At 36.7% G+C, this 15,459-nt stretch overlaps 1 protein-coding gene and 1 long non-coding RNA gene across 5 annotated transcripts in view; one reads left to right on the top strand and one right to left on the bottom strand.

The window, feature by feature from the left end:
- Nucleotides 1–15,459, top strand: part of Blo (bloated) — a 164,938-nt gene that overhangs the window by 71,989 nt on the left and 77,490 nt on the right. The gene's annotated exons all lie outside the window — the stretch shown is intronic.
- The window catches only part of LOC139988361 (uncharacterized), a 111,282-nt gene that overhangs the window by 95,021 nt on the left and 802 nt on the right, over nucleotides 1–15,459 (bottom strand). The window contains exons 1-2 of one of the 2 annotated variants that reach the window (XR_011800082.1): nucleotides 14,822–15,453; nucleotides 14,632–14,735 (exon numbers count right to left, since the gene is read on the bottom strand). This is a non-coding gene — a long non-coding RNA (uncharacterized lncRNA). Of the gene's footprint in view, nucleotides 1–14,631; nucleotides 14,736–14,821; nucleotides 15,454–15,459 lie in introns of those variants that run through there. The other variant, XR_011800083.1, reaches the window with a different exon arrangement.

The following is a 15,459-nucleotide window of genomic DNA, read 5'->3' as shown; positions in this document are numbered from 1 at the left end:
TGCTTTTATTTGATGAAATACTTTTGTTTCTGTTATTACGTATAGTGGATAATTATGCAAATTCGTATTTTTATTGTCTATTCATATCTATTATCTTTGTCGCTAATCTGTGTTTAATAAAGTATCTAGAAGAATCTAAGAAAAGAATGAAATTCAAATAATTAAAAATAATTACAGTGAATGTAAATTGCTACGCGTTTTAGTCTCGAAAAGACATAAATAATTTACATATTTCTTGAGACTGCTCAAGAACAATGTTACGATCGCGCTTGACACATCGGCGAACCTGCGATTTTTGCTCGTCTTGTCGACATTATTTTAAATTTAAGGTATCAGTCTTGTGTGAATCACCCTGGTGAATGTACTGTTGTGTAATGGCGTTACAATGTCAGCTTCCTACTCCGACGCCAAATTAAAAGCCTTTATTTGCGAATAAACACCATTCTTTATCTTGGCCTACATGTTTCCTGCGCTAAATTACAACATTTTTTCAGTCCCTTTCTTTTTTTATTAGCCTGCTTATTTAATGTGTTTTTAAATTCTGATTCGAGAAACGATAAGTTCAAGCTCCTTTCACTTTCCAACGATACCGATCTTATGCTATTTATTAAGTTAAAGCAAGGTACAAGTAGTAGATATAGAAAATCTTTTTCGAACACGTTTAATTAGTTTACCTAGATTGTTAGACCATTACTATCTATATCAGTTATCAAGTAACTCTTTGTCTAGGTTCTTACAATTACCTACATACGTAGATCATCTATCGTTCTTTGTTGAAGAGCACCATTTCTCAACATTAAGTCGAGGAAAATTTACCCACAGTATAAGTATGTAACATTCCTTCAACCCATTCATATTGGAGAACAAATTCAATGCTTCGTTTTCTCAGCGCCACTTCTCGCGTTATCTATTCTTTTGTGTCTAAAACTAGGCGGTAAAACGTGGACCAGACAAAGTGGAGCAATGTATATAATCAAAATACCATGCACTTGTGTTAGATTAAAACGTACACTGAACAAGAAGGTGAAACTATATGCGTATTATACATGCATACATATTCATCCAAAATCGACATATGTAACAATACCATAACGAACTTAACATTCACAAAAATAATCTTGTGATAGTGTCGGATAAAATCATTTCGCTCTATCCACTCTAACGATATCTTTTCTGACATACACTAATTTGATATGTTACTTATCGCTGGGATCATTGGTAATTGACTAGACTTACCAGTGGTATCACAAAAATGTCTACTGACTGACAATGACATTAATTGAACTATTTAAATTAAAAAGGTAATTATATCCCCAAAACTTCTAATACCTTCAATAAGTAAATAATATAAAGTACCAAATGCGTTGTAATATAATTAGACGATACTACATATTCCTTTATAGTAAATTATAATATAACTGCATATAATAATACATCACACTGACATAAGAAGCAACACTCCAGAATCTCTTTTACAGATTGATACTTATAAATGCGAATTCTTTTATTACGCAACGTTCAAAAATAAATTTTATCGTATCGGTATATTCCACGATAACTTTAGCAAAGAACAAAATCATTGCGAGACTTCCTATTTGGAATTTTCTAACTACATTCCAATTACGTTCTATTAAAAATAAACAAGTATATGTATACTTTTGAGCGGAACGACATTGAAGCAACAGTTCTACGATCTTCCAAGAAATTGCTCGCTGCATCCCACTTACGTGTGCACCTCCTTACCCACTTTACTGATCTCGATTTGCCGCGTACGCGAATATCAATCACAATGCGTTAATATCTGAGCGAACAATCGTGTTCGACATATGCTTGGCACGCACAATGCGTGCAGGCGCATTCCACGCAATCTAGCATGATTTAACGCTCGTCGAACAGAAAGTGGCACAATCATTGAGCGGCGTAATTGAAACGTTATTAAATGTTAACTGTCTCCACGAGTCAGGACAGCGTAGCCGTAAACGCGGCTACGCGCCTATTATAAATAATCATTACAACGACGATTTACGAGCATCCCGATCATGCGCGATTTTTCACCACGGCACGCCTTTTAGTATCGCAACCTTCGTATTTGCACATAAACGCGGAGAACAATGAGATTCCATCTCTGTCTACCGTGTTGTTCCTCTCTCTGTCAAGGTATACAGTTGCCGTAGAAAGGTGGGCCGCCCTGATCTACCACGCCTAGACGGCAGTCGACCTTATCCCAGGTGAAAAAAACGCCGTTTTAAATCGCATGAGCGCGGGTGTTACACTTCGCGGTCACGCTCGTTTCATCGTTAACCCTTTAACAACGGAGCAGTTTCATCTGTGTGCACGAGAAGAATGGACTTCAGTGAAACGTAAGATATACATTGTCGTGCATACGGATAAATGTGGCGGACAAAATGAAAGACCTTATATATTTATGTATTTTGTATATTTAATAGAACAAGTTAGAATTAATTAAAGTATTGAGAGAATGGATTAAGTAAACTTCAGTAAAGAATAGGTGAACTAAACGTATGACTAGGCTAGTGTGTAATAGCTTCGAGTATAAAAAGTATGGAAGGATGAGCGTAAAGAATTGTGAGCCAAATTCATTTCCAGGCGAAAGAGGTCGAAATAGAGATAAATTAATTAATATCTAACAGAAGAAAATGTATTTGTATGCTCTAAATATTACTAAATTCTAAGTTTTCATGATGTATACGGAGAATCACTCCAGTTATTACGTATGTAACGATTTTAATGAGAAGATAATAATTAAATGATTTCGAGAAGGACATAATTTGACGTAATTAGTTTTCAAAATTAGTTGTCAAAATCGTCCTTCTTAATGGAATCATATATTTGTTATTACTAATACGATAGAATAATACTACTAATACCGTAGAAGAAATATATTAACCCGTACACATAGAAAAACCATTAATGTAACAGATATTTTAACTTCAATTATGGTATGGAATGGTATAACTGGAACCACGTTTATAGCCCATACTGAACGATTTTTCAGGACGCATATATGGGTTCGTAGCGCCGAAAGGGTTAAATTCATAACATTTTTAACCATTCAAAACCCGTTTGTCTTTCGTTACGCTCGAAGAGATCCTCTCAAGTGCTCGTAACCTATTCACACCGCGGCAAAAACGCTTCGTACCATCAAGCCAGAATAAATCATGAGATCGTACGAGATCGATGGCCGGTTGCCGGTATATCATAAAGCGACTGGCGCCGCGCGCGCGAGCGAACGCGACAGGATAATAACAAGTTGCTTACCGATTCCGGGGAATCACGCGATTATTTCATAGTCGGGCGATAACGCGCGCGTAACGTTGCACACAATAGCGCACACAACGCCATCCTGTCTACGTCGATGAGGCGTGCGTCACCTTCGCGGCTTATAAATCTGCCTCGAAGCGGCGCGATCCGCTCAACTTGCGCTAGAGTAGAAGGAACGAACGAAGCAACGGCTTAAAACATCGTTTTCCTCCAGTCGGATAAGGGACCGGCTTATGCACGGCTAGGCGTGGTGGATTCGAGCGATGTAACTCACCACGCCGTGACAACAAATCCCCTGAAACTCGCATTGTTCGTCGTCTAGGCTGCATGGAAATACAGAGTGTGATGGAATTGCTACTTGGAACTGGCAATATATGGGATACTGTGGGAGGACATTTTTTCTTTTTTTTTATGTTTTGAATCAATTTGTTTGGACCAAAAAGGAACAAGATTGATTCGTTTCCTATCATTAGGGAATTGTAATTGTCGAAGTAATTACTTCTAGGAAAGCTCTACATCTTTTTCTTGTGTACACCCGTGACCTGGACACCGTCGTTACGAAGAAAATAGAATTTAGTGAAGCAAAAACTTTAAAAAGGGAGAGGTCCATATTATTGTGCTCTTGAATATGAATGTTGTTTTGGGTTACAAGGTCTACAAACAAAAGAGATATAAGTAGATTTTTATTGCTGTTTCTTGTAACTTTTAGTTAGAGTTACACACCAAGGTCAATTTTTTGGTAATGTGTTTTGCTATAAATGTATCAACATGTAACGCTGCTAGTGTTAGGATCTGGATCAGCATACACTATACCTGTACTTACTTCAATATATGTTTCTATTACAAATTTACCCACGCGTTCCTCTATCAGATAACCTCAACAGTAATGAATATATAGATCAATGTTACATATTTTTGGAAACCTTTTGTATTTTTTCAAATTGTTGGCCTACAACATTTTGAATATATATTAGCAAACATAAGACGATGATTTAGGATTTTATGATATCACTGTTGACATTCGAACATATTAGATTGTTGTAAAAACTTGTGCGTGTATTACAATATCGCAAGTAATGACACAATGATTGTATTATATAGAAATTTAAGCTATATAAATGAATTACACAAATTAACTAAATGATCTATATAGAAGAGGATAAATTTAATCAAATTGGTGGAATAAAAAAATTAAAAATTTCCTAAGATTTAATAAAATACACTACAATCAGCAAAATGAAGATTCTTCTTTTGGAATACTCTATGACAATCACAACTACGAAAGCCATAAAAATTAGGGCACCTCTTTATTTATTAAATTATACTGTTCCTCTATTTCACATTAGACGTTTTCAATAACGTGTTCAGCCTTAAATCTATGCCTATATCTGGCAAAACAATAATCGCTAAATTATCGCAAATTTTTCTAAAAACACTTGAGTCTCTCAAAGGACACCCAATTTTTCAGTCATTCATGCAACTACCATTACTTTCACTTTCACTGATGAAAAAATACCGAGCACCCAGTTCCAAAACCACCTACACAGCTTGTACGAAGCCGACAACAGAAACACGTCCCAAAGGAACAGAAACGAAGCTCCACTGACTCACTAACACGTAACTGCATCGCAGACGCATTTATCTAGCCGAGCACATCCAGCTGGAAGATAGATCTGTCTCTTGCAATCCTTTCTTCCGTCCGGTCTCGAACCTCGTGTAGTTATTACAAACGAAACATGTACTTACGATACAGCCTTAGGACAAACGTACGAGCACGAGATAAGCGTTCAAAATTTGAAGAAAATGATTCCTGTAAGCTGCTACATAGTTTGTCGCACGAGCCAGTTCTACATATATTTGAAAAATAAAAATTTTATATGTTAACTGTAGATTATCCCAAAGTTTGGCTCTATGTAATATCTCTGTCTTACAGTGACGAAAAAGTTGATATTCTAAGAACATCAATGGTAATGTTTTCATATTTTTAGCCGCTGGCAACGCCAAATTTGCTATTTACTCTGTTCATTTCCATTGATCATGCTATTATCACGTCATCCGTTTGATAAACATGTACAAGATATACATTACCAGTTATAAATACATTATTGCAAAACTCTAACAAATTTTACTTCATTTAGTACCTTACATCTTAACTCTCATATAACACGAATGAATTGGCAAATTTATAATAAGACAAAGAAGAAAAAATGAAAGCAGCAAAAAGCATCCTATTTAAGTTAACATCGCAAAGTGTCTAAATACTTATACTGTAAATTTCATCCGCGATTCTGTACAAAAAATATGAAATCGCCGTGGCTGGCGGATTAAGAAATTCTCTAACAATAGAAAAATACAATTCGATGGAAAATGATCCAAAGGACGCAACAGAGTTAAAAATCGCAGTGCGCCATATATCACTATATATGTAAAGAGTCGTAGAGGAACGGTTAAAGATTTTCTGCAAGTACACGGAGGATGACAGTGTCTCGGCGCGGAATGTGTCGCGCTCCCGGTGCATAAATCTAAATGAGCCTGTGTATTAGTGATACCGCGATCCGTTGCCAGATGAACGTCGTAGATAGCGAGCGCGCCGAGAGATTCTGAAGGCATCTAGTGGTAGATCTGTGTTCCCAGTGCGGGGGATATCACGATCCACCTCGAAGAAAGTCCCCGATCGCAGATAAAACGGATATGTTTCGAAACAACCTCCCGAAGGACGGCGGTGCCGGACTGAAAGCGATAATTTGTTGAATAATATCCTGAGCGACGCGAAAGCGAAGAATTTCCTGAAACGAATCGAAAGACTCTCCGTGTTTGTACGTGGTTGCTTTCAAAGCGACGAACAGGTTCATTGTTGCGCGGGCGAGATGAAATTCCGAATATGAATACGCCGAGGGATTTTAATGACTTTTCTGACGCGAGACGTGTGGGCGCTATGTTTACAGCCACTCTGCAAATAATTTGTACATACAGTAACTCATGAAAGTATTTGAACATTTACAGTAAAATATTTTTATGAATATATTATGTGTGTTATACTTCTTAAAATTTCATTTCATTAATGAGACGTAACTGTCATAATCGTAGTGATAGAATTTGCAACCAATCTGGAAATATATCTATGTACATAAAAGTTAGACATATACGTTTAGTAAATATGCAGAATATCGTATAAATAGTTGCCTTGATTATGATTAATTATAGAAATGAGTCTACTTGAACATCGAAGCTTTAATACATTAAGTGATTTTATACATTTTCGAATTTGTTTCAAACTTTACTAAGACCATCATGATCGACTCTCAATATAGAACTAATTAAATTTCAACATGTTTCAAAATGTATGACACGTACGATATCTATAAAAGATAACTGTGAGAGAATTGTATTTTTGTATATATAATCAGATACTTGCAAATGTATTGTTGTTTGAAGGAATAAGGTTTCATTTTTCTTTTAATTTAATGAACTATAGATAAGATTATAAATTTGTATATAATATTATACAGCAGATCATTTCACTTTTTAACGTTTTGTTCTAAAGTTTTAAATTTTAGTAAAAAATAATTTCTAAATAACATACCTCGAAAGATGATTATTACATTACATATAAACTAAATTCAATCTATAGCAGATTGCGAATGCAGTTGATAGAAGTAATAGATAGGAATTTAATTTGATGAAGTGTAGATAAGAATTCAATTCAGCGTAGTATAACTATAAAGATTACCACGATATCATAAGAAACATAAAATAAACAAAACGTATAAAAAATCTAAATTGGACTCTCTGAAAAGTTTTATACTGCTCTTCTTATTTTTCCATTTTTCTGAAGCAATATTTAAAAATCAACATATTAGATATTCATATAATCTCAGGCTCCTAACGTTCTATATCTTGCATCTTCAAAGCTTACTCTTATACCTGTATAAGTTATTAAATACATTAAACGAACAGGCTGAACACTGGTAGCCATCTCATAACTTGTAAAGAAAGTTCACGGACAGCAAATAGAAAATTCACTGTTAATCTATCAAAGCTTGAAAAGTTCGGTCGCTGTCATTCTGTTTCAATACGTTTCCTCGATAGACTTGAAAAAGATAACGACTTGACTGATAGGTTGGAGTGGACGCAGTGTTAGGAAAAACGAAAACAACGATAATCACCGGGTAGAAAAAAAAGAAAGAAAATGAATATCCAGTGGTGGACGTATCGACACGTTCCGAGCAACGAGTCTTGAAGCTTAATAGTCGACGTGTAAATGCTTCTTCATGGATCAGGTTCGAATTACAGGGTGTATTTTAATTGAACGATCGTAATCAGATAATGGCGGAGAATTAATAATTCCGTGGAAAAAGATCAGACCCAATGAAGAAAAGACCAATCGACTACAACCAATTTCCTGAAGGATGCTATGCAGAAATGTTGCTTCGATGAATCATACTCGCGTCGGTCGTTGCCGACCTTTTAAGTTTGTTACAGTTTGATTTGTCTGCGAAAAATTTTTGATCGCTGATACAGATATTATATCATGGAAAAACGTTTAAGTAAAAATAATATGTAATTACACAGAAAATAATGTAAAATATAGTATATGTAGGGTAATATAAAATAATTGGAAAATCGTAGTTCGTTTTTGCATAAATCCTTTTTGAGAAAAATAGGTATATCTGCTTCCTTCTGTCAAAATCAAGATAAGATAAGACAAAATAAGAGATATAGATATTAGTCACGATTGTGACTTCTGGTATTATTAAATGATGCAAGATAATAAATCGTCGAAATTCTTTTTTGCCAACGGCTATTCTTTTCAACTACGCTTAAAAGGAACGAAGATTGATTGTGCTAGTAAATTTAACAACACTGTTATTTCAATTTAATATCGATCAGAGGTCAATACCTGATGAGAAATGATCGATAACATGAAGAAGCTTTTCTATCATTAATTCCAATGATACAGAGTACTGTTAGTATTGTTTATGTAGCAACAGTAATTACTATTAAAACCCCTTAAAGAATATAGCCAGATTCACCGTTTCCAAATCAATTTCCAATCATTCTCTGAGGTGGATTATTGTACGTGTTGATTTATTAAAGAGACGAGTGATAAAATTGTAATAGTCAGTGTACATTAAAATCGCTTTAAGTACAAGTACAGAGATAGTGTATGCCGGTCGTAATCGTCGCTCGTTATTCGACTGTATGACTCGCTATAATGATCGTCCTAGAGAGCACGTTCGTCTATTTGTATCGACAGGTGGTATTGTGAAAAGTTCAAATTTAACTCCGGTTGACGATTACAAATAACGGCGACGATGTTTTGTCCGGAGTTTGTTTACCTTTGAACCTAGCAAATCAAAACAACGTTGGCACTCCAAGGCACAACAATATGAGTCTCTCCCGATTCGAATCTTCCGTTGACTCGTGTGCTGCTACACTCTAAAAACAATCGCCTCAAGATCTTCGAATTTCCACTGAAAGTGAAAATTAATTAATTGATATACCATAAAGCAACCAAGAATTTGATAGATTCGTAAGATTTCCAAACATTCAAGCGCCTGAAAAAGGTCGCTATCGAACATGATAACCGGATTAGGTTTAACATTTAACACATCACGCAATGTACTATTTATAACCGTAATTGCGACATTATACATTAACCTGAGGATACGGACTGCCTCGTAGGAAATGATCGACGATGTTCCGATCATTTACGTCCTTTTGTCAGAATCGTTTAAAGATGATCCCTGCACGCGTACTATTTTCGTATGTTTCACGACAGATCATTAAGATCGATCGATGAACATTTCTGCGAATATTTCATGTCCACGGGGGAACGATAATACTGGCGACAGTTGCGTCGAACACGATACACGCGACGCGTTGTCGCGTCGTGACACGTATATCGTGCGTACGTCAACTTGCCACGACGGATCGGAAGATACATGGAAGCCGCGTGGTACGAGACAAAAACGGAGGAAACCGATTGTGGACGTGCATGTACGCGCAAGAATACCACCGGTGCGACCAACGGGATGACAGTACACGCCAGGGACACCTGAAGAGTCGAATGCAATGAAAAATTGTCTTGTCTGATTTTAATTTCATGATCTCTTTCGTAGTTTTTGTAACTTCGTGAGGTAGGTTCAAGTTGGTACAATGTTGAATACTTTGGGCAAAAAAGTTGCTTATTGATGATGATTTTGTACAGAATTTGTAAGAAATTATAGATTACATCTCACAACCGTAAAAATCGCTCAAAATGTTTCAATTATTATTATTATGTTGGGGTTACCATGATAAGAAACAATATATCATATTTGAAATCGTATTACAAGACCATTTATCATCCTCTTTCCCCCAATCAAACAGGGAAACAATAGAATATTGGTTTATTTCTATTTTACTACTACAGGATATATCACAATACGTGGGAACCACTTTAGGAGTGGACATGAGACACAAAAATAATGAAAAAAGTTGATACGAACATGTGTCCTATCTGACCTTATTTCAAAGTTGCATTCTTAAACGGTGCTCGAAATAGCATTTGTCTCGCAGTCATCGTGTCAAAGAATTCCGCAATCTTTTAAAAATCCAGATACATGCACAATACGTACATTGAAATCTCCTGTCTACTCTTGAAGTGAGTCACACATAGTATGATACACCCTGTATAGAACCAATATAAGAGAATATTTTATTATATAAAAATCATATTGGATTAAATCAAACTTTCAATTACAAACTTTAACTTGTCAATCTCATTCATAAACATTCAGTTGCTCCTTCATCTTCTTAAGAGCTAAATCCTAGATGCTTATCTTCTTAAATCCGGAAACATATAACAAGATAACTTTCCCATACCTGTAACAATTCAACACACGTACATATCTCATACATTTCGATCCGAATAATATCCATTAAATCAGACAATGAGATCTCGAACGACTTTCTTCCTCCGACCACCAACAGGCAAGAAGCACGTAGTTCCAGTTACGAATCAATCTCGGATCGTTGGTGCTCCGCGACCCAGATGCGAAAGCCACGAAAAAAAGAAGTGAATATAGGAGGGAAAAGAGAGAGAGAGCTCACGCAAACGAAGGGGAATTGTCTGGATAATGCGTACGTGCAGGTAGTCGAAGCATCAGGGAGAAACGGCTCTCACTTTCACGGAGTCGCCGTGACCGAGATAAAGATGGTGGCACCGCTTCACCATCACCATACACACGCTCTGGACTGACCACTAACGTCTCTGCACCCATATATGGCTACTGTATACAGTCACGTTCGTATTCTTCATGTGATGTACGTGTACTGATACTAATGTTGTATACCACGAGCGTAAATGCATATTAATATACTTCATCGTTCAAAAGTTACAAATTATCCACCATAGGATTGTATCTTAATAAAAATTGACGATGATCGGAAAAGAAGTAAAAATGTTTTCGTCACCTGTGTGTATTGATACGAGTACTGGTAACCAAAAAATATGCTCATAGTTAATAATGATTACTTCTAATTAAAAATAATTTCTGTCACCAATATCAGTTACCAATATTAAAAATATGTTTTCATTGGCGATAAGGATTGTTCGTGAGCGAAAACAATTTCTGTTATCGATAATAGTTAAATGTAAACAGAATCAATTAATAGATCTGTAAACAGAATCAATTAAATTAAGCTATTCATTCTCATATAATTATCTCACTATAATTTTTTAAATTTGAGTCATAACTTCGTCAGTATATTTCCACTGACCTATCCTTAACTTTTGAGCGACAGTGTAAGCACATTATATATATTCCTCGACTGGTATTAGCTATCTCGCCCGTCGACAGGTAGGAAAGGATCGATAGATCAGTCCTTTAATTTGCACCCGTACGCTGCTTTGGTTGCCCCGACTTCGCTAGATCCGATCTGTGCCGGCGCGGCTGTGTCCTATTGGAACGCGTGTCGCGTTGACCGAGTCGGTTGTTTTCGATGTTAATCACGCCCATGTCACTTGTCAAGACCGATAGCCTGATTACATATTATGTATATCGTATTTTTTTCCTGGCACTCGTCGGTCCAATTGAAAATCCTTTTTTGAAAACGACTGATTAATGGTATTGATAGGTGGATAATTGGAATTATTATCACTAGATATGTGTTAGTTCAATGGTAGTATTTTCATATCTTCCTGTATCATACACATATAAATCATATATTATATGACTAATGTTTTATTACTTGAAATTTATCCGATAAATCTGAAGAAATTATATCAATAATAGTATAAATAAAAGAAGTAACCATGAAGGAAATAACTATAGATACCTACAATTGCAACACAATGCAAGAACCGATCTTTAGAGTCGGTTATTTTGCATTCAGCCATCGGTCACATTCCACCTAAACGGCGAACAGAAATCATGAAAGCTTTAAAACTTCCTTCCTACGAAGGAAATGAAAAATCTTACATTGAAGTGCACGTGCGGATAGTCGAAGCAATTCAACACAGGAGCCCACGCAACTCTTCACGGGGAGACCACGCGTTCTGGGTTCCCTTTTTGGAATATGCCGTGGACACGAAAACTCGTATTAAAGGAAAGAACGTGAAACAAAACAGAATGAAAGAAGGATTATGATTGCTATAGAACGTGAAGTTTCATAATGCATAAAACGCGTTTAGAAAGAGCATATGGGTGTTTTACTGTTACTCAAAATGGCTAAAGTATGCGGCTACTTATGAACAGTAGTATACAGACATCGATAAAATAAATCAGAAAATCTACTCGATTATTCCATAACCTACTCCAGGTTCGATACCATTCTCTGTGAAATAAAGCGGAAGTTACGATCACATGATTTACGAGTCAGCTTGTCAATTTGCGATTCACCGCGCATTTCGCGATATTTCGCTATTTACCTGCCTCTGTCTCTGACAAGTGGTAGTTTATAGCAACAGATAATATTTACATTCTACCGCAGTTGTAATTTACCGGTGATTAATATATATCAATACAAGTGCTAATGCAACAACACACGGCCTACAACGTTAGAAGGACCAGATCCACTTGTAAGCTTCTTAATACAAGATTAAATTAATATACTGCAAGTTTGAACTCAGCTTAGACGAGTAGTACGCGATTAATTTAGCAACAGGTTGTTATTTCTACGCGTATCTTACCTGCGTTTCTTTCGACGTTTCTATCTCGTACGCCTCGATCGATGTTACCATAATATCGTCTCATCCCTTATCGATGAAAAACACGAACGTTCGCCGGCTCTCGTCCAACACAGGCAACGTATAACAGTAGCAAAAATGGATGTGCACAATTTCAATTCACCAACGTTACCGATAGTTCGTGAAGAATCCTCGACATCGAGTGATTATTCATGCCTGTATGGTAGTTGTTCGAACTTACACCATATTTAGATGTAAATTAATGAAGGTGAATTACGAATGGAGTCTGCTCGTTTCACGCGATACAACGCCGCATGAATTTGTTTAAGTAATTAATTAGTCTGAATAAGACTTCTTATGTAATTTATCGCCCGCATAACCTATGCATCATCCGTTACGAAAAATTCCAATGAATTAATTCTAGTTAATTAAACGACATCGGTAAGAACTGTGCATCGCCATCGCTTTTCACCATCAGCTCTCTCGTTCACCTACATTCCGTGTTTTGCGCGTGCTACACCGTATAAAAGTCCGTTCCATTTTTACTACATAACAGCAAACATCGGCCAGGGATCACGAACCGAGAACGTTCGTTACCTGCATTATGCATGAATAGACGCTATCTCTCGCTTGCTGCGAATAAGCGAATCGAAACCTTGAGCTTGACGCGGATTTATACGGTGCAAAAACCGTACGAATTATTAAGCATTATTTCTCGCGTAATTTATTGGCCTCGTAGGTTGGCCGCACACCCGTCGATAAAACGCTAGGAGAGGCCCATTGTGAGCCTCCAATCAACCGAGCGACGTTAGATTATTATTGAGCAACCGTACGCGCTTATCTTTCCGTCTCTAATTTTACCTTCACCCACACCGTATATACGTGGCTGTGGTGTATATCTATTCATCTGGTTGCACCTGCATGCGGACCTCTCGAGTTCGAGATTTTCGTAACCGATGCCGAGGCACACAACATTCGCACCCCATGTGAATAGTCGTTAGCGCCTGATACCGGCGATCGAGCCATACCAGCGATCACGAACCAAAACACTTGACTCAGACGCCCGATCACACGGTACAAATTCGACGCAAACAAAACGGGACCATACTTTCAATATCGTACCTTCACCTACGGTGTAACGCCAGCATTGCTCACTGACGGCGTAAACGGTACACGGTACGCACATATGAACGTGTCTGTATCAATGCATACCGTTTACCATGCGCATTTAGGATAATACGCTTCTTAATGATCGATACATATATACGCATTAACCTAACAGTGAATATAAATGGAGAATTTATACAGTACTATAGGAGATACAGCTATCTATGTGTACGTGTATGCTCATTTGCTATGCACGAAAAATGTTTCGTAGAAGTATCGTGTCGATTCAAGTGAAAGATTTTATAGACTACATGAGAGGGTTGGTCAATAAATAAATTATTCCGTCCGTCTAAGAAATGAATGGAAAAAATATTTCTTATCGCTAACGTAAATTTATGTTCAGCTATTGTTTTTTAATATGTCAGGTTGTATAATAAGTTCGCACGTATTTCTTTAGGGATATCAAAATTCGTTTGTTTTGATAAATATCTGTTTGATTAATTGATGGGTTAACATATCAGAAGTGTGAAATTGACTGATGCAATTATTATGTTATAATTGATATCATACATTAGCATACATCAATAACGGTGTTGCATCTATATAATCACTATACGTATAGTAATATTTGGATATCTCTTTTACAACAGAAGCTAAAGAGAAGTTACCTACAAACTTATTGACTAATCTATATAATATGTTATTTATATTTGGAATGAAAGATTGAATTAAATTATAATATATCAGCCATAGTATAATATCTATTATTGTACTCGCCGTATCAAACGGCAAAAAAAGGATTCAGGTAACGCGTTAAAAAGCATGAAAATATAGTCACGAGACCGACATACCATTTAAATGTTGCGGCCCTAAAAACACAAGATAAACACGTTGGAGATTAACGCGAGTATGCCTCGTAAATCCGCACCTTCGAGTTACACGTAATATAATCATACTTCTACCACGAGTTACCGTATCATCATCTTCCATAGCGCTCTACGGAGGAGCGAGAAACGAAACGCGTAACGAACTCACGGACACGAATTAATCGTCGTACTGTATATACTTACAAAAGGCAAAAGGCGTGTACTGCGATGTGTGCGCGCGTACCACTGCGTCACGGTGAAAACGAAACTGATATCTCTGCAGGATCTGCGCCGAGGCCAAAGGTCACCTACGGAGGGAATTGCTTTATTTAATAAGCCGCGGAGGAAGGACGTTAATAAAGCGGCCAGAGATAAATAATATGGAAAGGCGAACCGTTCACGTGTCGTTCGTACCCCGAAGCTCTCTTTTCCTCTCTCTTTACACCGTATAGACTCGTACACCACATCTACGAGGCATCGGTTAAGTTAAGCAATCGTTGAGTTCTCGGCATTTGAACACGAGCACGAAGGAAAACGAAATGGGACACTTTTTTTAAAATTCCGCCTTGCAAATAATTACATGCTGCTCGATTCGAACTGTCGATAATCATCGACATTGATGATTATTCTCGACGTTTTATAAGGTTACGTTTACACCACACTTGACAGATAATGGACATCGTGTTCGACGCGATGTAAACGAGAAGTCTGTGCTACGGTAGTCCGAGATCGCTTTCGTAATTTCAGCGACACGCGTTCCCAACTGACACGTAGATTAAATGCGTGAGATATAAAGGTTATAGAAACTTTACGAGCTACAAACATTAAACCAGAATGCAACGAACTCTATTATATATATAGACTAACTATATTTCATAAAGTAGTTCTGAATTTATTGAGATGAAACAACTAATCAACCAATTTTTTAAATATGAAAAAATATATGCGCGTGTACGTACATTACAGTATGTACTTTATTCAACAAATGATACCTTAACTTAGTTAGTAACCAGTTAGTTGCCACAATTGAAT

This window comes from Bombus fervidus, chromosome 1 (assembly GCF_041682495.2).
Source record: "Bombus fervidus isolate BK054 chromosome 1, iyBomFerv1, whole genome shotgun sequence".
Lineage (NCBI taxonomy): Eukaryota > Metazoa > Arthropoda > Insecta > Hymenoptera > Apidae > Bombus > Bombus fervidus.
This window is presented reverse-complemented; position numbering and strand designations above follow the sequence as displayed.